Genomic DNA, 27,063 nt, shown 5'->3' on the forward strand with positions numbered 1-27,063 from the left:
AAAAACAATCACTTACATAAAATACGGTCCTGAAGCTGTTCAACATCGCAAGCACTATACTTCGCCCAATGATTTAAAACATTTTTATGGACATACGTTGTTGTTGACATTCTCTGTATGTCTCAGAAAAACAAAAAAAAAAATTGACAAGAAATATGAGATTACAAACATCTTTCTTGTTCAGTATTGTATTTTCTCTGTGACATACAGACAAAACCAGCAATGGAGTTACGTCCATATATTTTTTTTTAAATTAATCTTTCACATTGGAAGAACCATTCAATAGCCTTCGCCCAATGTTTTGGGTGTCCTGCAAATGTGGAGCAAACAAATCAGGTGGAAAAAAGCGGATCCAGGCAGTGTCCACGCAGTAATGTATGCATGGCCACCCCATGATATTCGTTGAAGACAAGAATGACTGTACACTAGCGTACCATGACGATTTCATCCTAACACGTGGTACAAAAGCGTTATATATGGTACATGGACCATTATACTGGTACGTCTAACAACCGCTCGAAAGCGCACCTTCACGCCGTGACCACCTCCTATACTGTGTCTCACTCTTCGTTTGCAGTAAAGAGCAAATGGCGCCCACTGTTGCCAGGTCGATACTACTCAGCTTGTTAACATTATAAGTATTATTTTTACATCACAAATAATTATTGCAAGTTTTAATATTTTAATATTACTCTTTGTAGATTGTTCTAGACCATAAATTAATGTATATTGACAGTATTATTGCAGTTGTAGTCGTTCTGAAAGAAATAAAATAATTATATGCTAAAAAACAATTATTTTTTTTCGCACCACTATAAATAACAACGTATTCCATTAAATTATGTGCTATATTCAAAAAGAACCAAACATTTTAATGTTAAAATATTTTTAAAAAATTGTTGACAAAAATGGTTGAGAAACCGTACGTTACCGTTACGTATCCTTACAAGTAAAAATGGGATATCATCAATAGGTGCCCAATCAAATATACTTACGAAATTCTCGTTCCAAATTTTCCGTTACAAAATAAAATATTTCAGATATAATTTTAAAAAAACTGTCATTAAAACTTTGTGTCTAAACTTCTGCGCTCTCTGGCGTGTAGGTAACAAAGCAAGCCGGGACAAGGACAGCGCTAATGGCAGGAATCGTGCAATGGAAAGTGAGTACATGTCTACTCCTCCATCTTGACGCTCGGCCAAACACAACATGCTTCCGTTTTTTAAGCTGCTTTCAAATGTTTAGGAAGAAATTATTTTGTTGAAGTTATTTCGCATGCGTTGGCCAGCTGTGGATAGCCAGGAAAATTAACTTGTAGTAAGTCACCACAAGAAATTTGTGGGTAATTACCAAAAGTTATTTAAGAAAGGATAGTTACCTGTATATTTATAAAACACAAAGTGCACCGCTTTACAAGTGGAGTCACCGTACAAATTGTCCTGGATAAATATTATTATTATGAGAAAACATGGAACCAACACAGCCGGCATTCAGCCACCATTTTGTACTTTATATTTAATTTCAGATATTTATGAAGAAGTATCTGGAAAATATGATTCCAGAAATCCAGTTGCATGCATCGTCCTGCTGAAAAAGCACACATTTTTTTATTACAGAAATTGGCCATGATAGGAATAGTAAAACAAAATGTTTTGTTTACGACTACCTACCCTGACATTTTACAAATAGCGTATAAGGTTCTACAACATATAAAGCGACAAAATTTGTAATAAAACGCACTATGAAATGTTTGTAGACTGAAACATACGTAAAAATATAAAAAAAGGCACGAAAAGGTAATAAACCAACATTAGCGTAAGGCTTAGCATTAAGGGAGTTCCCAACATGTCAGCATGTTACTTAGTTCTTGCGTGAAACATTATTAATTTCTAGTTTTTTTTTTAAAATCATGTAGTTTTGATGAAAATAAAAATCATGTCGCATAATTTTGCACTTGTACCAGACACAGTGGCATTTTTAACACTTTGTTTAACCTACAGGAATATCGGAATGTTTCTGCTGTTTCTGAGGAACGAGATTCATAACATTAAAAATTATATTGTGTTGCTTTACTAAGCCATACCTGGGAATGTTTACTTTTGATATCTGTATCCTTTGCCGAAATGGTGTGAACTAGTATTTTAAAATGCAGATTAAAGACGATATGTTTTTATTCTTCACGATGTTAGCCATTGGGGCCATTCACATCTAAAACATTTTAATTACTTGTGAAAGATCACATAGATTTTTAATGGAAGGCTCGATGGGATTATATGTTTCTCCGGATTCTATAATTAAAACATCGATGGATTAACATGACAAGGATGGTTATAAGTTTAATATACAGAGTGTACAAAAATCATGTCCGAAATATAAATTTTAATAGTATCAACGGTAAGCGTTATAGAGTTTTGGTTTAAGGTCACAATTAAAGAGTAACTAAAAATGTTTTAGATAAGCGCATGCGCGAGTACTGCTTTGTGGTTTTCTCGCTTTCAGCGCCGCCTGCGCAAAATGGCGACTCCTGAGCGTAAGGCTGGGTTCACAATTAAAAAAAATAAGCGTGTGCATAGCAAGCCATGCACACGACCTGTGCACACGACCTGTGCACACGACCTGTGCACACGACCTGTGCGAACTGCGAAATCGGTTCACAGTTGAATTCTTACTGTTAATTTCAGCCAATGAAATTTCGCGAACTTTGCGACATCTGTTAGCAGTGTTAGTAAATAAACATATTAACTTTCAAAATAACGATAATACTATTATTGTCTCGACATTTTCTTACCACAATATGGTTAGTAAATATAAACATATTTCTATTCCCGCCAAAAAAACACCCTGCTGTTCTCTCATTGGCTGTTGTGCCATGCGTACGCGACCGAAATAAAATATATTCATTTCACTCCTATGCGCACGACCTCGCTCCCATGCACACGACCAACTTTCTGCTATTGTGAATCGTTAGGTTAGGAAACATGGCGTTCATATCCTATGCACACGACCTACTGTTACTGTTACTGTTATTTTTTCAATTGTGAACCCAGCCTAAAGCGTAATGTGTTCTGCAATTTTCTAAAAGTGACCTGTTATTTCAGTTCAACGTGCGTGACAACAGGATGAAGCCCCTCTCCATTGGAATCTCTTTGTACGAGAGTGGTTTAAAGTCGAAGTCCCTGATCGGAGAATTGGTCGTAATGGTTGATACGATAGAGCTCTTTTTCGCTGGACTCCACGTTCACCTGACATAACGCCATGCGATTTTTTTTCCTTTAGGGCTTTATAAAAGATCGTTTCTACGTTCCACCGCTACTTAATGATTTTCCAGAGTTCAGATACAGAATTGAAGGGACTATTTCTTTCATTACTCCGGACGTGTTAACCAAAGTGTGGGAAGATCTGAACTTTCAAATGGATGTGTACCGTATAACTGAAGGTGCACATGTCTAACATTTTTAAGAAAAACTATATTAGATACCCTTCAATTTGTTGTATGATTTGTTGTAGATAGTCTAAATTAAACTGTTATAATATACCATTGAACCTGGGACATTATTTTATGATCAAACTGTATTTAATACATATTCATGTGTGATGTCGAATACTAGCTGACGACGTATCATGGAGTTACAGTACAGCACAAAAATATTCGCAACTGCTTAGGTAACAATTTTTTTTTTTTCACATCGCAGTGAAGCTTTCGAAAAACCAAAATTCCAAATAGCCAATCACGGCTGCAACCCTGTGCAGGGCAGGCCCCTGACTCCGGCGCGTGGTCACTCATCACGCAGAAGACGTGGCTCCAGTTCCGCACACAGGTTAGTGCTGGTCCGAGAGCTCTCGGACTCACGCGCCATGGCGAATTTCATTTTATCGTCACTGCTATCATTGAAGGGCCATCAACTGAATTTTAACACGATACCTCTCTTGCATTTGAAGTTCTGCCACAAATATTTTTCAACACATACTCACTAAGCGTGTAAAACAATCGCGCAAGTGATAATAATTTCGAACACTAGCGAAATGTTTTACACCGCCGTGGCGTTATGCAAGATTTCAGGCGTGACGTCACAAATCCAAGATGGCTGACCCCGGCAACGGCAATCACACTGAACCTCTAGGCGCCGGAGAAACCAATATAAACTACTTCTAGACCTACGTCAAAACGCAATAACGTAACGTGGTACACCCTCCGTTTGAATTTTAGAACAAGGCCAACGGTATGCCAGACCATGCTTACAAGCTACGTAACGTTGGCCAATGGCAGACGTGGTTGGAACATTGACGAAATACAAAAAAAAAATATCAAAGCATTTTTTTACTCTCGCGGTTCACTGCAGTAATCGTAAACGTACGGCGTTGGGTGGCTAGTGCAAACTAAAAACTTTATATTCGATAGTTTAAACAAAAGCGTGTAGTCCGTTTGAGTTAGATTTTTAAATAAAACAAATGGAATTATTTACAACGGTTGATTTTAAAATTTCCACGGGAAAATAAATGGTATCAAATAGTAGAGTAAAAATGGTGATACGGGCCTAATGTATTTCTTATGGTACTACGATTTTGGTGGTGGCTCGTCAATTGTAAGGATTCGGCCATATTCGGACGTTTCCACCGCTCGTCGCTTATGATCAGGACCTCGTCGGCCATCGTCGGTAACATTCGGCTTCACATCCGCAATGTACCAAAATGCGAATAGGTCTTGACTTAATTCACCTGTAACTTTATACACCGACAGTTCCTCTATATTTAACTAGTAGTATAGTAGTAGATATTAGAGAGTTGTAAATTAGTAATAAGTCCTAGATACTAAGTAATAGTCATCAAAAATATATATTTCTAAAATAATAATAAAAAAACAAAAAAAAAATTAGTTCTTATTTTAGTTAAATCTTAAGCAATGCACGTCCATCCCTGAGTTGGGTGTTTGCATATTTTGTAACGAAATGCCTAGTTTGTAAGTAATTTATCTGTTTTCTGTCTTAGTTTCTTAGTTTTTTAAGTGCTGACTGGCGGCGGAGTGAGTGGTCAGTGCAACCACTCACCACCAGGGGCGCTTGCGTACCTGGTCACTAAATCCAGTACTGGACAAATAGCAAAGCGGACCACGAGTCCAAGTGCCCAACCCCCGCATGGTAGACTCTTTTCTACTCTGTCCAACACTTCATCCAGACCATCCTCTGTCTCCTGTAAATTCCTACACGTAATGCATGCCAATTTGCATCCCGCATGAATGTGCCCAGGGTTTTCCCTGTGTTTATGCAGGCTTTACCTGGGCCCAACCTATCTCTAGTTATAGTCTAGATTTAAGAGTGAGGGGAGTTAGTCATGGCGCCAATCGCTGCCATGGCTGGCCAATCCCCTCCTAGCACATGATGCATGCGACCCTCTCCCTGCATGGCTAATCCCAGCATGACTAGGCGTATAGGCTTCGGCCTGAGACGCACCTTGGTCCCTCCCTAACCCGGACCCCTCCAAAATACACTTAGTTTTAGTTAGGTTAGGAAAAAAAATCGCCCCGGGTGGTGAGGGCCACACCGGCCGCACGCACGGCAGCAGCCGGCACATGAAGCTAAAGAAGAAGGAAGATTAACAACTTACAAACTATATATGAATAAGAAACATGTTTCACTGTGTACACGCTCTGCAGGGGCTGGGCGTTCATGACTCAAATATTCTAGAGATAATAACTTAGGGTAACTTAAGACTGTTATTTTTATTTTAAAAAAATCGATAGGTCACTTGTTGTGCCAGTGTCGCCTGCGAGGATAGTGAATAGTCACATTTTATATTTTACTCGGTATTGGATACTTCTACTATAAAAATCGTTTTATAATAGTAGGTACTTATGGTGGTTCCTTAAAATTTTTTAAATAAGTTAAAATATCCTTCGAAGTAGGCAGACTTGAACCAAACAAATACCTTCACAGTAGCAACTCAGAGCTTTAACCACTCAGAGCTTTAACCACTCAGAGCTTTAACCACTCAACTACTGAGTCTATCACGTCCGAGCGAAGTTTATACGTATATACTAGTTGTAGTTTCAAACTCGGATCTCTGGACTGAAAAACATACGTCTTTGTACGCAGGGCCATCGAGACATTTACCAGACCAAGAATTAAATAAGGTGTATAAAAAATAACACACATACCTATTATAACTTTTTTTAATTTAAAGGATGTATAGCATCACTTGCTAGAGCTCGCTACTTACATATTAGTTTGAACTTAACTTGATAGAGTGCACTATAACCATACAGTCAACTGTAATGATATCCGCCATCTTGTCGGTCGTCTTGCCCGCTATCTCGAAATTCTGTAATTAATAAGCTAGAAATTCAAGAAAATTTCTGAAAATAATAAAAAAAATTGTATAATGAAATAATGATTGAGTCGATCGAAATTTCGATACTTGCTCGATAAAAAAATTATTTAAGGCAAAAACATACTTATTTAATAAAATATCTTAAAAGAGGCAACAATTTCTCATCTACCAACCTTCAATTGATTCGATCGACTCCTGTCTTGATTCGATCCTTGGTAATACAAAATGTTTATTTTAGAAAAAAATTATTTAATAAAACATGGTAAAAAAAATCCTACAAACCTACTGTAATTCCTCATCCACCATCCGCCAGTAATCTACCCAAGCCATCTTGTAACTTGGAAATTCTTAATTTTTAACCTAGAAGTTAGAGAAAAATTCCAAAATACATTTTAAAAATATCAATAAAATAATGATTCAATCGATATCCGTCTTTGGTTCGATTCTCGACCAGCGATAGGAGTAACTAAAGTTTAAATTAAATTATGTTTCCCATTAGCTGTCGTGGAGTTAAATAATCATTTACTGTACGAAAAACTATTTCATACAAGATACCTGTCCAACGAAAGAAATATGTTGTCGCTGTGCCTAACATGGAAGTCTAATTTTTATATACTTGGAATACCACCCAAAAAAGGTGCAGAAGCACTCGGAGATCATCAGCAGAAATCTCAGCAGGAATAACCAGATCAAAGATCAACGCCGAGATAGAATACTACATACAGTAAGAAAATTATGATGAATTCCTTAAGATGAGTCATGAAGGATTTGATTTCCCTACAGAATTCACTAATATATTTACTGTTACTCAAGCAGAAGAATTAAATAATATTACTGGAAATCAGGGCAGCAACAACAGCTTTACAGAAAATAAGAAAAAATTAGTTGAATGTGATGCTAGCAACGATAAAGCACTGAGGTCAAAACGATGGAAACGAGGCATTAAACTAAATTATTGTGATCAAGCTTTTGATGGTCACTGGAACGATGACGACAGTTTTTGAAGCTGGTGTTTAAACAAAAGACTAAAGAGATTTTAAACATATTAAAAACAAACATTCTAGGAATATGAGAGCGGCAGAAGAGATCGATTACATATCATGCAAGATCCTAAGATATTGGTCGATCGTCTGAAACAACTGATTGCTTCGCTTAGGGCAGGAAACGAATTACACCTCAAAGAAGTAGCCTTCGTACTCAAAGAACTTAGGGAAGCTGGCTACATACAATACTGATTTACTTTGCCTGCTTGTATATAAAACTGAAAAATTATCGATTACTTGTATTTCAAATATGTATTGTTTTATTTATCGTTATCTGATTTCTAACTGACTGAGTTCTCGTGGTATCCTACCAGTCGTATCCTATCAGTCGTAAACCTGCGAAGATATCGTATCCCTGTGCCGTATCCCTGCGATTACATCGTATCCCTGAATGAGATTGTATCCCTGCGATAATATCGTTTCCCTGCGAAGTTATTGTATACTACAGAGTTGAACTTTCGTCCAAAGCTGCGTCCTATTCGTTAAATGTGGTTCCATTTTTAATGTGCTAGTTTTTTAAAGGTGCTTTCTTGTTTTACAAGTGTGTGCTATTTTTAGAATGTGCTTCTTTTTTTATGACGAATTATCATTGATAATTCTTTACTCTGAATGTGATTGGCCTCGTGGTTCGTAGACGACTGGACTATACGCCTGACAATGAACGTGACCTGTTTAGAATGTTGGTCGCGTATCGATGAATAATAACTTTTGGTTCGGAGACGTTTCACCTACACGCCTAACTTTGTACAAGACCTTTTTGGGTGGTATTCCAAGTACCGAAATGAGACTTCCATGTTTGGCACAGCGACATCATATTTATTTCGTTGGACAGGTATCTTGTATGAAATCGTTTTTCGTACAGAAAATGATTATTTAACTCCACGAAAGGTAATGGGAAACTTAATTTAATTTTAAGCTTTAGTTACTCTTATCGCTGGTCGATAATCGAACTAAAGACGGATATCGATTAAATCAATCATTATTTTAATGATTTTTTTAAATGTATTTTGGAATTTTTCCCGAATTATAGGTTAATAATTACGAATTCCCAAGATACATAATGGCGTCGGTAGGTTACTGGCGGCTGTTTAATGTACCATGTTTTAATAAATAGGTTTTTTTTAAACTAAAATTTTGCATTTACCAAGGATCGTATCAAGGCAGGAGTTGATCGAATCAATTGAAGGTTGGTAGATGAGAAATTGTTGCCTCTTTTAAGATATTTTATTAAATAAGTATGTTTTTGCCTTAAATAATTTTTTATCGAGCAAGTATCGAAATTTCGATCGACTCAATCATTATTTAATCATACAATTTTTTTTATTATTTTCAGAAATTTTCTTGAATTTCTAGCTTATTAATTACAGAACTTCGAGATAGCGGGCAAGACGACCGACAAGATGGCGGATATCATTACAGTTGACTGTATGGTTATAGTGCACTCTATCGAGTTAAATTCAAACTAATATGTAAGTAGCGAGCTCTAGCAAGTGATTCTATACTTTCTTTAAATTAAAAAAAGTTGCAATATGTGTGTTATTTTTATACGCCTTATTTAATTCTTGGTCTGGTAAATGTCTCGATGGCCCTACGTACAAAGACGTATGTTTTCCAGTCCAGAGATCCGAACGCTCAATGTTTGAAATTACGAAAAGCATATAGGTATAAACATCAATTGGACGTGATCGACTTAGTAGTCGAGTGGTTAAAACACTTAGTTGCCAACCTAAAGGTCGTGGATTCTAAATTTCCCACTTCGAAATAACTTTTAACTCATCTAAATTTTAAGGAACCACCATGACTACTAACGTAGTAAGACGATTTTTACAGTAGAACAAAGCCAAAACCGAAAAAAAATCTACCTAAAATATGACTTTTCACGACAGTAGTGCTCCTCGTATGCGACACTAGCACAATAAGCGAACCATCTTTGCGGATGAAAAAACCGAATGTTACCGGTGATAGTCGACAAGGTCCTGATCATAAGCTTCGAGCGCCGGAAACGTCCGAAGAGGGCCGAATCCTTACGACCAAATCGTAGTCCCATAAGAAATACATTAGGCCCGCATCATCATTTTCCCTCTACTTTAAATGTACCATGTGCACACTGAAAATTGTTTTTCGTAGCAACAGTACTAACTTGGGCATTCAAAAAATTTTTGCACAATTTTAATGACGACGCAAACTTGTTTTAAATTACGTGTGTGTGTTTTTTTTTTCAAACAATGTACACAGAAAATAAGGTTTGCCAGAAACAAACAAATATTTTTGTATGCGGCGGAACAAATACGTATTTACTTGATGTAACAAAACATATTTTATTTGTAGCAAAAGTAATTTTGTACCACTAACAAAATACATAGTTAGGTTGATAAAACCATTTTTTCTGTTCAACCGATTGGTTCCTATTACAAAATATTTGTTTGGATCGAACGTATGTATTTATTTGGCCATATACTGACGAGAAAAAAAAAACCTTTCTTCCGTGTAACTTTGTTCCAGCAAACAGAGCCACGTGACATCGTAAAAGACTAGAGACGGACTAGTGAACTAGCGGAATAGTGGACGAGTGGACTAGTCCTGGTCTCAGCAGCCACTAGCCGGAGCGAGTTGGTCTACCGCTTGGCACACCTCGGGCCGTCGCCCGTGCGTCATCTGCATGCAAATTCGCCCACCATTCGCCACGCGAAAGGCTCAAAGGGGCGTGTCCTGACCGCTCGTAAAATATTTATCGCCGAAAAGTGTCCGGTCCTGCGTGGTCGGGTTCAGAGCTACGTCTGTTCCATAGTCTAGCAGTGGAGATACAGCATCGGTCCCACAGACTAGCAGTGGATATAATAGACCTTCAGTTTCTTGAACCTGCACTGGAGGTGGACCGTCAGTTCCATTCCCTAACGGTGGAGATTGACCGACGGTTCCATTGACCAGCGATGGAGATCGATCGTCGGTTACATAGAATAGCGATGGAGATAGACAGCACGCGCAAGCTATGCAGGCTCTATAGCCATAATGTTGAATGGCTGATCTGCAAAAACAACTGTGTCGAAAACGTCGTGTCAAGGCGAACACATTGTTTAGGTTATTATGTTTCGTATCACTTTGCGTGCCTGAGTTCACTTTGCAGAAGTGTTTGTTATTGGGCGGAATATGTGCTGCATTACTGCATTAAATAAAACCAATCATTTAATAATTTAAAACAATGCGATTGTGTCATTATCATTTGCTAAACAAATTGCGTTGTTCGTATCAACAGTTACTAAAAAATATATTGGTAAATAGAAAGCCTAAGCTGGAGCAATGCTCAGAAAACAATAATCTTTTAACATCATAATCTAATGGTTCCTCCACGAAAAGGACACATTTTACAAAACGGTACCAGTTACAGCCAAATAGTTATAAAATAAGTAAAACAATAATGGTTTTGAGATTGTATTAATATAAACGGATGTTTTCCATGCCCCAACATCACAAAACAAAAAATTAAAATACGACAGCAAGACTATTTCCATGGAAAAACTGTAGCAGCTTTTGTGACGTGTCACTACCCCAAATTATTTCAATTAAATAATTTTTCTACAGACACAAAATTCGCGGTGGTTGTAGACCTTAATTCAGTCAAACATAATCAAGACGCTCAGTGTTCCATAATGTTACGAACGTGAGCAAGGCCGGGACACGTGCAGGTGCAGAGCTGGCTGGCGACTGCCGCAACATGATATGCCCCGCGCGCGCCTGGAAGATAACAAGGATTGTCACTTTCCCCCCTCCTTCCCACCACTCCCCGCGCGACGCCATGCCTTTGACACGTAACTGAAACCTGACAGCTGTGGAGTTACGCGAGCTGCCGACACGTGTTTCGAGAGATTTATACCGTTGTGTCGGTGCGGAATGACGCGACTGGCCCCAGCCGCTCTCGTGAGTTCTGGAATTGGGCCGGGGCCTATATATATGTCCGAGGACGCCGGCCGGGAGAGTCAGTGGAGATCAGAGAGAGAGTTCAGGCGGCAGCCTTCCCGCGGCGGAGCTTCCGGGGCGATAGTGCCGCGGGTGCGGAAGAGTGGCGAAGTCCTTTGGACGAAGGTTCCAGGGCAGGGAGTGAGTGAGTGAGTGAGTGGAGTCGGGAGTTTTCCCGCGGCGAAGTTTCTTGGCGATAGTGCCGCGGGTGCGGCGGAGTCCCGAGCGAAGTTCCGAGCGAGGCGTCGAGTGGGATCTCGGCGAAGGGGAAGTGCGACGGTGGCGGCGGAGTGCGGCAACGGAGTCCTGCGACGGAGGAGCACGAGGGGTGCTGCGGCGAGAGTTGCACCAGAGGTGCGGCCCAGCGAGGCGTGTGAATTGTGAGAAACGAGTGACTGGAGGAAGCAACATTTTTTTAAGTACAATTGAAAAATTTGCATTTTTAGATTATTAGCTAGTAATGTAAATAGTGGCAATAAATAAAACTGTGTGATAAAAATCTTTAATTGGGCTATCCTTTACGAACCCGCAGTAAATCGTAACAATATTAATAACTTTTTCTAGTATTTAAAATAAATAAAAAATTTCAGCCCCAACTAAAGAGTTCACCAGCCTTGGGAAGCACTAAGACCATAAGTCGTATAGTTCTTCGACATATTTTGTCGAGATGAACCTGCAGCCGAGGTTTGTGGGTCGAATTCAGACTTCAGACTCATCCTGTATTATACGCAGGGGCGAATCTGTATGATTCGCAAGAGGGGCCCACGGAATTGGGGGGAGGGGGTGGCCCGAGAGTTTTGCGCGTGGGTTTTAACCAACACAAGTCATCTCTGGATAGGGTGCTTGTATGTTGTATACTACCCATATTTTGGCCTATATGCATACAATAAGCAGAAAACTTCAAAATATACATAAAGTTCTCCATAAAACAGAGTTTTGACGTTTACGTCTACCAATCCATTTTCACAGACACGATTTTAAAGCGCAAGCGGGCCCCTTAATGAGGGGCTTCTTAATTATATACCCCCCCCCCCCCCCCCCCCCGAACGGGATCTACACCCCTGATTATATACATTTGCATGAATTGTTAGCATTAAATTCGGTGGTATACAATTTTAAATTTTCCGTTTTAATGTCGCCCTTGTCACGAAAGTGTTTAATTTCAGGATGACATTCATAAATAAATAATTAAATTGAAGTTCCGCTTGGCCGAGCCGCCAGAATGTCCGGTGGCGAGTCCCGATGGAAAGCGGACGAGCTTCACGATCTGTCTGTGCTTTGGTGTGGTTGTTCGCGCGCGGGTGAGCGACCTCGCGCGGGTTTCCCCCGCAGCAGTTGCCGGCGATCAGCTGTTGGCGCGCGCGATGTTGGCAGCGCTGCGCCGTCCTGGCCTTGTGCGGCGGCCGCGGCCAGTCTGGGCGGCTTCCGCGCGCACACCGCTCAAGGCCGCGTCACAACGTCACTCTGTCACTGTCACGCCGTCGCGCCGTCACACCGTCACACCGTCGAGCTTCCGCTTCCAACACCTTCCAGTCCAGCCGGTCACGTAATCGCACGCCTAGTTAAATAGTGTCGGAACTCACAAAAATACCCTTTTTCTCTAACTGGGTACACGAAGAATTAAGTCTAACATAATCTTTCACAGTAAAATACTGTTTTATATTTCATGGATGTAAAATATGTGTGAGTGGAGTCCACGAGCGACAGAAGTGAAACTTCTTGCTTATTAACTACAGACAGAGATAAGTAACTAATAATTTTTTAATAGAACAAGAGATTATAAATGAGAATAGAAACGACTTGGGTATGAACTCAAATGAAATAACTCTTTTCCAAACTAATAAATAAATGTTATATTCTTTGAATAAAAAAAATGTACTAAATTTTTTTTCTCTTACATTTAAAACAAACTTTGATTTTAAATAATTATTAAACTCGAAGCTTGCCGATAATTAGGTAGTTATGCAGCTTAACTAATTGTCCAAATGGACGTGTGTAGTCTGCGGTAGGTGAAAGTGATAACATGGCATACGAATTGGATCTAGCTCAATGCTACTTTGTTAAGCCACAGTCACCCACAGCTACAGTCCGATCGAAAAATATTCACGCCTATTAGTTGAACTAAACACATTTACACACTCGTGAGCTCGTAACTATAGTACAGTGTATTTAGTTAATCAAATAATAATTCATGACAAATAGTTACCAATGTCAAACTAAAGCGTGAAAATCATTTTACCAGCAGAAATATTGAGTTACACAAACAAAACAATTCTCACATAACACTGGTTAAAAAATATTGATATTCACAAGAAATTAAATTAACAATACATACATGAAAGAACGATATTTTCTTTCGAATATGGCCCTGGCGGAGTGCACAACAATAAGCTCAAACCACGTTGTGTTGCCCTCTGCCCAAATACTTAATAAAGTCGGGGTGGCGTCAGGCGCAGGCGGGTTCGTACCACCGCGACCCGCCTATCCCTGCAGCGAGGCAGGGTTCAACCTGAGCCGCACGCCGCCACGTGGAGCCCGCTCAAGGCTGCTCCAGCGATCACCGCCCGCGCCAACGGCCCCGGAGTGGGGATAGCGCGATTTCCAACCCCAAGTAACAACCGCGCGCATGAAAGTGCGCAAGTGCGCGAGAACGCAAGAGCACAAGACATCAAGAGTGCAAGAGCCCAAGTATGCTGCGTCATTTCTACCTTTCCCTGCCGTCTCCTCTATCGGTTCCCCCACCATGTACCTAACTATTCCCCTCCTTTCTTGGTTCCCCCACCACATTCCTAGCTATTTCCACTCATGCGCTCGGAATTTTCGTAATGCTCGAAAATTGTTACCTCCTCAGCAAAGAAGTTTCACTTCAAAATAACTGTAATGCAAAAACTTCATTTTTTATCATACAGATTTGTATCTCAAACACAGTAGAACAATGGCGAGTATATATATGGGTAATCAAAATTTGCATTTTTAGAGTTACGAAACTATTTTACTGGGTATCTGTAAATGACAGATGGTTATGACATCACCATGTTTTTGTTTGACAAATTAGATGTAAGTTTCAATCAAATGTGACTGGTTGTATCTGGAACGGAATCAGCCAATAAAAAATAGGGCCCAGCATAAACGTAAATGGCGTCTGTTTTTGCCCAAATGTATCTTTGAAGTGGCGACGAACACATGTGCAATGAAGAGGTTATAAATGTGAAATAACTAAAATAATTTTAATATGAATCTCATATGTCAATATTTTTAATTATTAAAAAGAAAATGATATGTCTTTTACACTTAATAACCACAAAACAATCATTTTATTGACAAACTAATAGCCTATTCATTTTTTTTTAAATGTATGAATGTTTGAAAAGTTAATAATTTCACAGTAATCCTTACAAGTTCAAATTTTCCTTTAAGTGATACATTATTTAATTTCAAAATGAGATTCAGTCCAGTAATAAACTTTAATTGTGGGACAATTTTAAAAATATGTTTGAGGTTATCTGTCCAACATAATTTGAAAAGGAAAATTGGAAGTCACATATCTTGCAATTATACCTCTCAAACTTTCCGCCAAATAAAGTATGAGAGACACCTTGACACCACAGAGAGCAATTCTCGTGTTCCGTGCTAGGCCGTCACTAGCTTAAAATTTGACAGAAAGGACTGTTCATTATTTTGAACTTTAAATACTTTAGTACTAACCAATAATATAACCAAGGGCTTTAATCTTTCGGATCAATCAATACATTAGTAAATGATTTTTTTTTAAATGTTTGAAATTGTTTCAGAATTTTTTGAGTAATAAGTAGGCCCCTACAGATTTTCAATACGGCGGACAATATGTCATCGTCGGCTTATTGGAGGCTCGTAGATTAGGAATTTAAACCTCTTTTAGGAAATTTACCATATTTATTTCAATAAATATCTTAAACATAAAATTAACTTCCTTTGCATCGACCAAGGATCGAGCCACGAACAGGAAACAATCGACTCGCTCATATAATAATATGCAAATTTTTTAATGATTTTTGAAAATGTTTCCCATATTCTAGGATGATAATTACCGTATTTCAAGATTACTGTCAAGATGGCCGACAAAATGGCGGTTGCAACGACGGTCTGCTGTTTGACACTAGCGGGTAAAACTTAAACCATAATGTCGCAGTGCACTCTGGCAGAGGATGTGTGTACTGCGTGATACTAACCCTCCTATTAATAAGTACTGTAAACAAAGATGGTGGCAGCGCCTTCAGGCTGACAATGTATGAACTACATGATGCTAGCTCTCCTATTAGCAATTATTTAAAATAAAGATGACTGAAATGCCCTTTAGCAGATGATAGTATTCTTACTTAAATTAAACAAAATAGAAGTCCGAATATGTGTTATATTTTAATACATAATTTATTTAATTCTAGTCTGGTAAATGTTTATAAGGCCGTCTGGTCAAAGACGTATGTTTTCCAACCCATAGGTCGGAACTGTCATGGTTCGAATCAGTGCGCTTCCAATGTATTTTGTATAAAAAGTCATATTTAATATGTAGATAAGGGCCATAGCAACACCGGCAGGTAATATAACATCGGCAGTACATGCATGAGACACAGCGATGCTGCCGATTTCTTTAGAAAAAACAGCAGAAAGAAAGATGGTGGACATTACATCATCCATGATGGTGACTTCCAGCAGAACAAAAAAACAATATGGTAGCTGTGAAGTAATTTGAGATGGCGATTTACAGCAGACGAAAACAACATTTGGAAGTGAGGAACTCGATTCCAAAATGACATAATTAAAGATGGTGGTAAAGCCAAAAGGCGGATGTGATGTCATCCAATATGGCCGACAGGGTAAAGCCAAATGTTTAGGTCAATGTCATCCAAGATGCCACTTTGACATCACAATCCAAGATGGCGGTCGGCTTCTCCGGCTCCTCCTTTCGAAGCCTGGCCTCGGACCTACATTTATATACTACTTAGAGAATACAGATGGCTGTGAATTTTAGACTGAACCAAATGAATTAACGAAATTTGCGGGTGTGTAGTTATAAAGGTCTCAGGGTGGTCAAGAGCACTGTAGTTCAATCATCGACATGGATCAGATGTATATGTAATTCAAGTCTTCTTTGCTTCTAAGTAAGTCCGCGAAATAATCACGGCTCTGCTTACTGAGTTTAAACAAGAACATAAAAAGTGACACGAAATTTCATAACCTCAACTATTGGGTAACTGCCTTCCACCAGTTATTTTTTGACATTTACAAAGAAAAATAATCTTTTCTACGACGGATTCTCAAAAAAAAAAAAAAAGGACATCTGCAACAGGAACCATTGTCTTATTTTACCCGGACCCAATCAGGACGCGTTTGCTTTCGCTCAAATCTTCTGTGTTTATTCTGCAGACAGTATAGACATGTGACTGAAAGAAACTCGACCTCAGAAATCACAGACGATGCTAAAGAGTTTTAACACACAACTCGTCTCGAAACATTTTCACGAAAAATACATGGCTTCTAGCAATGACCTTAATCAAGGGACCATCCCATTATTTGCCTGATGTAATTGTGGTAAACCACGGGAAACCGAAACCAGCATGACCGGAGCTGGATTCCAACTCGGTTCCTCTGCATTGCGAGTCCCAGTGTCTTACCGGCGAGCCATTTCTCTGCACCGGAACAAGTTGTGCACTGTACCTACTGCTAAATATAAAACTTATAATTTAAACATTTCAACAAAACATTTGACTTTTGGGAGAATTGTTTGCAAATGGCGTTGTTTATATAACTTTTTCATTTATTTTTGCAAATTAAAAGTCGATACTGGAGCAATGCGCAGACGACCATAATCTTTCTACGTCGGATAGTTAATCTACTGTTGCTTCTATAAAAAAAAAGGCACATTTCCACAGTTGACCGGAAAATAATTTTATAAAAATGTAATTTTGAAATTTGTACTATAGACATTTTAATGTAGCTTTTCCGTGTCCCAGAAATAGGTAAAAAATAACGTAAGACAGCAAAATATAAATGATTGAAAAAACACAGACGGAACAAAATGATTTCATGCCAAGGAACTCAACAGAGAACACGGCAGGCAAGTAGCCATCGAGCAAAACACGCCGCTGTTGTACTTTCAGCTCGCCCAGCCTCGCTAATAGGGCGATGGTCATTGGCGCTGCATTCACGCGCGCGGGCTAACCGGTCGTAATTAGAAATGAGGCTCGATTATCCTGTACAGTTTGTCTTACGTCACGGTACCATGAACTTCGCTGGTCTTCACAAAAAAAGTACACGGAAAACATTTTGATAATGTTCCTAATTACGAACTAGAAGTTATGAACCTAAGGTCTTATCCTTAGGGGTGTCAAGGGGGCAGCTTCCCCTTTTCAAGTGAAAAAAATATATATACAGAAACAACCAATTTCTGAAAAATTTAAAACAGGTAGCTTGTTGGTGCTTGTATGAAGCTCTTGGTGAAAAGTTTAAATGGGTAAACCATGCTAAGTATTCACCATCAATGGGTTTTCGAAAGCAATGAGCATGGAGCTGTCGTTGAACACTCCCTGGTACGAACCTATACATTGGCAAAAGTTATTTCCCACGAGTCCATGGTTTTGTCGTTTCCTATAAAGCACGAACGAGATAATTCAATAAATGTCCATTTTACGTTATACCGTGGAATCCACCAAATCTAAAATTAAAAAAAAAGAGACTGAACTTCAAAATTTATTAAAACTCGAGGGGGAGATATGGTAATGAAGCACCGGTCGTGCTGGGAGTAATCTCAGAACACCGGGGCAGACTGGAATCAGGACGGCTAAACCCAAATGCGAGACGGATGACTTAATATATTTACATAAACTACTAATTAAATTCGAACCATCACAGTATTGAGACTTTGCAAAAATGTTCCACTGGCTTCCGCCATGATAACATGTTTCCGACGGTTCGATTGGAAAATAAGCATTCCATTGTTTTAGCTGGTCGTTGGCCAAGTCCCGTAACTACCTTTGAAAGCATTGTGCGCTAACGACGAGGATCCGTAACTAAAGGAGACGCATCAATGCGCGAGCTACACTATTCCACTCCGGCGCGTGTTCTGAAGTTCATATTTGGCAAAAATTGTTGGCACCTATAAGCCCAATTTTAGGTTGGCTTGTCGATATATAGCAAATAATTGGAAATGCAGTGTGAGGAGTGGATGTTCTGGGTAAAATATCACGAAAACAACGCAGTTAAAATACATGTAGTATCGAATTTTGAAGTTTGCGCGTGCGCTACTCAACCAGTGTGCTGTAGTCCTCCAGTACTATTCGAACATGATTCAGGCGGCGTTACGGGGCTGCTTTCGCGGGTCGCCTTGTTAGTGACTTCATGCCCTGAAATGTGATCTCCAGGACAAGGCTTCCGCAACAAATCGTGATCTTACATCATAAATGTAAAACATTGTGAGAAAAAATAATAAGACAATAGTTGACTTTATTTCTAAAAAGTCTATTTCTTTCATTTCAGATTATAAATATGCACTTCTCAATTCTGTACTGTTGTTTTTAATAAGAAACTTGTCTCTTCGTCACCACGGAAAAATCAGGTTTTTTAAATTTTATTTTAAAGAACTGCGCATATTCCTGGAATACTTAGCATTATAGGCTAAATGATATTTATAACTCGTTATGGAAAGTGGGGGCACGAAAAATAAATGATTGTAAATCGGTGATAATTGTTAAGTACTCAACAGGCGCCTTCACAGCAGGTCCATCTCACTACCTGGTTCGTTTCAGGTGGTAGTATCCTAATAAGTTTGCTTCTAATCATATATGCTTTTAAAAATGATTTTAAATGTATTCATAATATAAAAATCAGTCATATGGAACAAGGCTCCGACATGTTAGAAAAGCTCAGACATGGTGAGCATATCTCATACTTGGTGAGCAAAGCTCAGACATCGTGAGCATTTCTCATACTTGGTGAGCAAAGCTCAGACATGGTGAGCATATATCATACTTGGTGAGCAAGGCTCAGACATGGTGAGCATATCTCATATTTTGTGAGCAAGGCTCAGATATGGTGAGCGAGAATCAGGCATAGTGAGCAAGGCTCAGACATGGTGAGTGAGGCTCGGACATGTTACTCGAAGGCTCGGACATGATACGCAAGGCTCGGACATGATAAGCAAGTCTCGGACATGGTACTAAGTCTAGGACATGGTACACAATGCTCGGACTTGGTACGCAACTCTCGGATATGATACGCAAGGCTCAGACATGGTACGCAAGGCTCGGAAATGGTACTCGAAGGCTCGGACATGATACGCAAGGTTCGGACATGATACGCAAGGCTCGGACATGATAAGCAAGTCTCGGACATGGTACTAAGTCTAGGACATGGTACACAATGCTCGGACTTGGTACGCAACTCTCAGATATGATACGCAAGGCTCAGACATGGTACGCAAGGCTCGGACATGGTACTCGAAGGCTCGGACATGATACGCAAGGTTCGGACATGATACGCAAGGCTCGGACATGATAAGCAAGTCTCGGACATGGTACTAAGTTTAGGACATGGTACACAATGCTCGGACTTGGTACGCAACTCTCGGATATGATACGCAAGGCTCAGACATGGTACGCAAGGCTCGGACATGGTACTTGGCGCGTGTGACAACCCCGCGTCTGGCGAGACACTCTGACCGCACCGTGACTAAGAATAGCCTCGAAGACGCCCGCCGCGGAGTCTGGCCTCGAACCTGGGACCCCCTCTGCGCGTCTCGAGGCCGCCCGAGTGGGGGCAACGGCTTTTTGTAACCTTCCCCTACCAACCCCAGGGCCTTGTAAACACTATCAATCAAACTTAGAAACACCACATGCCGAGATTTATTTTAGCTTCGCCGGCAACTGCAGTGCGGGGAAAAATGTTTTTGCCTTTGCCCACCGCCGAGTAGACATACTGTAATACTCCCTGTCAAACGATTAGATAGTTAGGCGGATCAGCCAAGTGTTTAAGCTGAAAATTCTAATTTCTTACAACCACGTTGATTTTCAAGTAATTACTTAAAACTTAGTTCTAATATTAGTTGTTTTTTTATTAAATTTTGCGTCTAAGTCTTTTCGACAAGAGTCAATCGAGGAATATAGCGGAAGGAGTCGGCCACAGCTAAGGCCAATATAATTTCCCGCATTCATTGGGTAGCAAAAGTAGACTTGAAGCACACATACGTCGGCTTCACGTTGGTGATTGGACTGCAATGCTCTCGACACTATTTCGACGACTCTGATCCAGTTATAAACAAGGATAAATGTGGCCATCCAATCAGTTGTAACCTGCCGAATATTGTGATCGTGTTATCGACCAATGAGCATTATAAAAAAGGCTTGGTTATGTTTAGGCAAGTTGAGTCTATCCTGGAGTGAAATATTCGTGGCGCTTGCCATGGCCTGTGGTAATATACCATCCCAACGCTTGCCTGGAGTTATTTCAATGGAAGGCCGCGAAAGACCGAAATCAGGATCGACGGTCCAGCACGTGAAAACAGAATCTCCGTTGAGAGTGTTGCCAATTCACGCCCTCGCTAGATGCAAAGTTAACATTAAATTTACTTTCGTCCAAGAGTCGTTCTGATATTTGTTACACTTTGGCGAGGCTCTGGGGCAACGCGCGCTGCTGCAAACAGTGCCTTATCTTCTCTAAGTAGCTTCATGTGCAGCGGTGTAGTCTTCCCGTCGTACACTTATACATATTACGTAGCAGTAAATCTGACCACCAGGCCAGATTCAGCAAGGACGCTGTCGCTGGCCAATGCACTTGGAAATAATAATTTATAACATACGAAATAAAGTTTGTTTTCAATAGCGCGCAAAAAATAAATGATATAGAAAGATTTCCTCTCATTCAGAGCCAGAGGAGTTCAATTCCTTGGCTTTCTGGGCAAATTTAAAGGCCGAATTTTAATGCAACGTTTTCGTGAAACATTGATTTTTTTTTCCTAGCCTAAGTTATTCTAAGTGTGTAAGGGGAGGGTCCAGGTTAGGGGAGTACCTAAGTGTGTCTCAGCCCGAAGCCTACACACTCTACTATGCGAGTTTTTAACTATGTAGGACAAGGGGGCGCGCATCATAGGCTAATTGGGGTTTACTGCATGTGAAACGATTTCTGACGCTAAACGGTTGCGGACGGTGCAGTGAATTTGGCGGGCCGCGGGATCCACGTGGCGGCGGGCGGCTCAGGTTTAACCAGATACCAGTAAGCCATCGATATCATATTAACTGCAGTATTGAAAATTTGTAATCATCAACTAAACATTTAGAAACAATTCAAAAAATCATTAAAAATAATAATATATAATATTTTCATTCGATCGATTTCTGTCCTTGGTTCGATACTTGTTCGATGCAAAAAGGTAATTTAAGCTTAATAATAATTATTAAACATCTGCTGCCCTTAAATTTACACATATCGGCTTCTTCATGAGTTTGTATATTCAAGCGTGAGCCATTATGACTATTCTACATAAAAATACCTAACCTCACACCACACTGTGAAGCAAAGTGGCGCCGCTTGTGGCCTAACTGGGGGCGGGGGAAAATCTTGTAATCTTTTTATCAAAAAATAAAGATTCAAAAAACTTTAAAAAACCAGTCTCAGGAACCTAACCAACTACAGGGATGTATCATGATAAGGTCTGGAAATTGTGCAGTTTCTTATGTTTAAAACCCAAAATATTTAAACCCCACAAGCTACCAAAGGCTACACACACACACAAACACATATATGATATATATACTTGAAGGTTTTGCAAATAATTTATTGATAAACAGAAAAATGACATGACAAAGGTTTACAATATGATCATGCCTTGGTTAGCAATTTATCAAACATACATATAAATGCTCAAAAAACCCATTGCAATTATGAATAATGTGCTTAAAAGAATTTGCAAAGAAATTGTACTTTTCCTGGATTCCTAGACTTCTCAAAAAAAAAAAAGAATCCCCATATCTGCTCGGGTGTAGTTCCTATTTGAATCGCGCGTCACTGTTCCAGCTGTGTGCGCGATGAAGTCAGGCCTCTTACACTTCCCTACCAAATATATTTATCACCTCGTCACCAAACACAAAAAAACTATGTAGTAAAATTATCTTGTCAATAAATGGCAGCACATACTTGCGTGTTCTAGGGCTGCGAATATTTCGATGTTCATTGACCTATAAATAAATTTTGGCAGTTTCGCAAATGGGCGAAACACTGGCTCTTTGGATGGATGCCACAATCTTCAGCACCTTACCACCAAAAAATCCAAAAACATGTTACTTTCGACGAATTGTTTAATAGCGTAACCAACATTATCAGGCTTACTAATGTACACACATTCTTTGCGCACATCAGGAAGCATATTTTCCATAAGTAAACAAACCAATTTACTTTCAGACATACACACACCTCGAACCTTCGCCTGATCAAATTTTTTTGCACAAACTCAACCACGTGCTTATCAGTACCTTCAAACCGGTACACATATTGCTGAACTAAGCCCTCCTTCACTCGCTGCGGGCACACGTTACGCCAGATTTCCTGTTCGGTTTTTTCCCTATCCAAACCTGCATTGAAACATGTGACCGAAGTATCGAAGGCCAAACCCAATAATTTACTGGCAAACATTGCATTAACTCGCATAAGTGCGAGAAAATTTGTAACTGCTTATGCTTTTCTACATCCAAGCAAAGTATTAAAATATATCTCAGTTCCTTAGTTCTTGGGCCTAAAATGTCGTTCTGAAATTATGTACAAATATATATAACATTTCTGCGGTTCAACATTTGCGTGATTTCAAGTTTTCAAAAAATTAATGCACAAAAGTAACCGATAGGTTACAACTGCACTGATGTTTTCCAACAAGACACGCGTGATACCTGCCTCCCTGTTGGCGGCCGCAATTTAGAGAAGATCATGTGACGTGGTATTTGTGGAATTGAAAGTTGTTGAATAAAATATTTTTCCTTAACTCATCGGTGCCGTGCCATTTTGACCAATTCTGCCTCATTTCTCATCATTTTATAACAGATCACGTACCGTACTCTTGCGCTATACCGGTTGAGTTCCGATCATAAATTGTGTGTTGGCTTGAGCTTGTCTAGTTGTGTTCTATCACTCCCTGAATTTTGAAACATTCGGTATTTGTTGGGAAGTATATTGACAAGAAATATTATTTGGTGGCGATATAAATGTGTATTTTTTTCGGAGAATTACCAACTAGTCATCTTTAATATATACATTAAATAATGTAAATGGCGTGAAATGTTTCATTCACGTACATGCGTTTAAACTTTGGCATGGCGAGACAAACAATATATCCCGAAACTTTCATAAGTAGTTTAAGTTTTTCTGCCAATATGATTTCTTCCTATAAGAAACAGCCAAAGAAGAAAACCTGAATTATTTCCTTCATCCACTATTAATATTCTCTGGATAATATGACATTTTGTGTTGCTTTTCCGTTATTCTGCTTCGTATTTGTTTATGCTGGCAATTATATGTATCTGTCGAAATTCTAATCCGTGTGGGGGAAAGATGAATGCTCCAATACGGTTGAAGTCATAATATTTGTAATTGCGAACATAAACACAAAACACAGTTTACTCTTGAAATTTAAACACGAACCTTACTCTTATGAGAGCGGCTTACCTGTGAAGCAGCTGTACGAGGAAGTCGAGGCGGTGACAGGTGTAGCAGCGACTGTAATACAACTTCATTTCTTTAGAATGTGCAGCATTCCTCCGCTCGCTTACCAATCACCACATCTTCTATCGGTTGAAATTTTTTAACCTGAAAAATATCCCGGATAGTTCCAATACATTACCCAAGTAATAATAATTCACATATAACATGTCCCTATTAATGATCCTATCCTAATTCATACAGTCAAATTACAATCAATTAGCGTTCATCCAACCGTGAATTTTAAAGTTAATATGTAGTTGTTTTAAGTGCTATCACTTATAATTTAAATTCCTTATTAAAAAAAAAACATCATTTTTATGCAACCAAACGTCCCCACTTTATTACATCTCACACGAACGATAACGTTTACAGGAAACCAGCTTTTATTTTTTCATTGTTTTTCATTTCCGGAGTAAATTATAATAAAGAATTTTAATTATATATTAAGATAATAGACCAACTTTATTGTTACGTTTCGTAAGTAACAGCATACTCTTCATTTGTAACGACACTTGATGACACATTTTAAGTCACGGTCTCACACGCCAAGTTGATATCTTCCCTTTTCTCTTCTTTACTATTATTAAAGAGCTATTTCTAAAACGTTAACGCGAAACCTCCGTTGCATTTGTTGTTATCTTACAAACATTCCAACAGATATTCACGAAATGTGGTATTAAGGATGTTAAAAAATCGCAGAAGTGATAATAATTACGAACACTTGCGCGACGTTTTACATCCACTATATTGATTGCACTCAGTGAACACTTATATGTTGTAAGTATTTGTGAGAGAACAACAAACAAGGGAGGTGTCGACTTAAAACTTCAGTTTTAGCCCCTAAATGATAGTAATGACTGGAAAATTGAAAATTCCAACATGGCGAGTAACAGTGAGCTTTAAGGGAGGTCGGAGGAGAGAGCGCAAAGCAAGCATGTGCCCGACCCGGATTTCCTCAGCGGTCACCATAATATTCACGAGAGGGAATCACAACCTTTTTGGTTTTTCTCTGCAACAGCGCTGAAACTATGTTATTGCTTCAATAATGTATGAATCGTTACACGCATCAGTAGACTTTTGGGTCACTACTAACAACATTTTTACGATAAGCACCCGACTCAAATTATTCAATAAAAAAGGTTTAATGTTGTGAGGGAACGTCGCGGGACGCCGATGTCTACCACACGGAGAGGTGGCACAGTGGTAACACGCTGAACTCCATGCCAGAGGACGCGGTCTTTTCCGGCCTGATTTTGGTGTGCCATGGCTTCCCGGAATGACTCCAGGAAAATGCTTTCTATAGAGCTCTTCATTCTTAGACTGCAGTGTGGAAGTAAAAGGCGATTTCTCTCTCTCTCTCTCTCTCTCTCTCTCTCTCTCTCTCTCTCTCGCTCTAACCCAGGCCGACTACCGTGAGCGCTGTCCTTGTTTCTTAATGCGCTGTTGCCAAATATCATATGAACTTGAAATTGAAATTTGGACTAAGAACTTTCGCATATCTTACAGCATCGAAATATCCATGTGACAAATATTTTGCATACTTAAAATCATTCTAGGAGAATGAAATTTTTTTAAAACTTAACACTTTCGCTGGTTACTGTTTTAATGTTTAATTTCAAAATTTATCACACCAGATAAATTAGCCTACAGGAATATTATATTCAGGTTTTTTTTCTGTTACAAAATTCATGTTTGTGGATGTCACCGAACAAAACCAAGACAAAATTCATTAATTTCCTCAGAATCTGAAACATCGAAGTATTAATAAAAGGCAAATATTTTAATATGTTTAGACTCATCCACATCATCCCTATCATATCCATTGCCCCAACGCCTTATTCAGATCAGCCCTGTGCTACTCTTATGGAAAGAGTATCAACTTTGTTCAGCGGTAGCGATAGTGATAAAAGGTTATTTGAAATTATTAATTTCTTAATTAAGTGCACAAAATAATTGTCGTATGAATTCGTATCAATGGATGTGTGTGAATAGTTTCTTGTTGTAAGTTAGGGTCAAAAAATAATTAAGTTATTACAGGTTTTTAAAGGTGGTAATATAAAATATTAAAAATTACGATAAATGTTCTTAAAATTCTTCTCGTGCACTCAGGATTCCAGAGAAACACAGCTCCTGATATTCGTAACGTGTTAGAGATCTGGCAACACTGCGCGCCATAAGCCGTGTGCTGCAATCTAAACGTGAGTTGGTCTAAAGGCCATGGCCGATAGCGTCCTCAATACCCCTGGTATGTGTAGTAGTGTGTGGTGCTACTGGCCATTATGGCTTCGCAGAGTGAAAACGTTGCACCCAACAATTTTAATAAACAGAAAAAGGGGAAAAAATTAAATAAATACATCTTCTGAAATCGTTTACATGAATATTAAGTTTTCTGTTTTAGAGAAACTGCATACGAGAACAAGGGAGGTACTTTTAGCAGTTTCTCTATAAACATAAAGCTAAATATTTATGTAATATATTTCTTTTATTTTTTTAATGTATTGATTTATAAAATGCAATAAGAACCGTTAAAACTTTTTTAATGATAACCTTCCAATTTGGTTTTTGTGAAATAAAAAGTTTACTTGTTTACTTTACTAACGAGTTGTTTTTTAATCCTTTCCCTCCTTAAATTGTTTCTATTTGAACTACGGTTTCTAATATTCAACCATAATTTTCAAACCATAATACAACATTATTTTCACATATAGATAAAATAATGTAAAGTCCATTTGATAGATAATTATTTGTGAAATTTTTCAAGTTTTAAGTCTTTCTTTAAACCAGTAAATGAATAAAGTATTTTACAAGTTAAATTTTTGACGGAAAATCGAATCCCTTTTTTTTTTTCAAATTGTGCAATTGTTACAGCGCAAGTATAGTTAAAATTACTAACGTTTTTATGAGGTAAGGTAGTGACAGGTTAGAAAAACACAAAATGTGAAATATCTCTCGAACGAAGGACTTTTGAAAACATTTTACAAATCATTTTAAGCTTTTTTTAGAACTTTGAAGAGTCGCGTCACCG

At 38.9% G+C, this 27,063-nt stretch overlaps 1 protein-coding gene across 20 annotated transcripts in view; it reads right to left on the reverse strand.

The window, feature by feature from the left end:
* Positions 1-27,063, reverse strand: part of LOC134529441 (uncharacterized) — a 631,226-nt gene that overhangs the window by 313,550 nt on the left and 290,613 nt on the right. For 18 of the 20 annotated variants that reach the window (XR_010074585.1, XR_010074583.1, XR_010074597.1 and 15 more), the window contains one exon: positions 24,003-24,143. The exons of the other annotated variants lie outside the window; for them this stretch is intronic. The gene's annotated coding sequence lies outside the window, so the exon portion shown is untranslated. The remainder of the gene's footprint in view (positions 1-24,002; positions 24,144-27,063) is intronic. 20 annotated transcript variants of the gene reach the window in all.

The sequence above is a fragment of the Bacillus rossius genome, chromosome 2 (assembly GCF_032445375.1).
Source record: "Bacillus rossius redtenbacheri isolate Brsri chromosome 2, Brsri_v3, whole genome shotgun sequence".
Lineage (NCBI taxonomy): Eukaryota > Metazoa > Arthropoda > Insecta > Phasmatodea > Bacillidae > Bacillus > Bacillus rossius.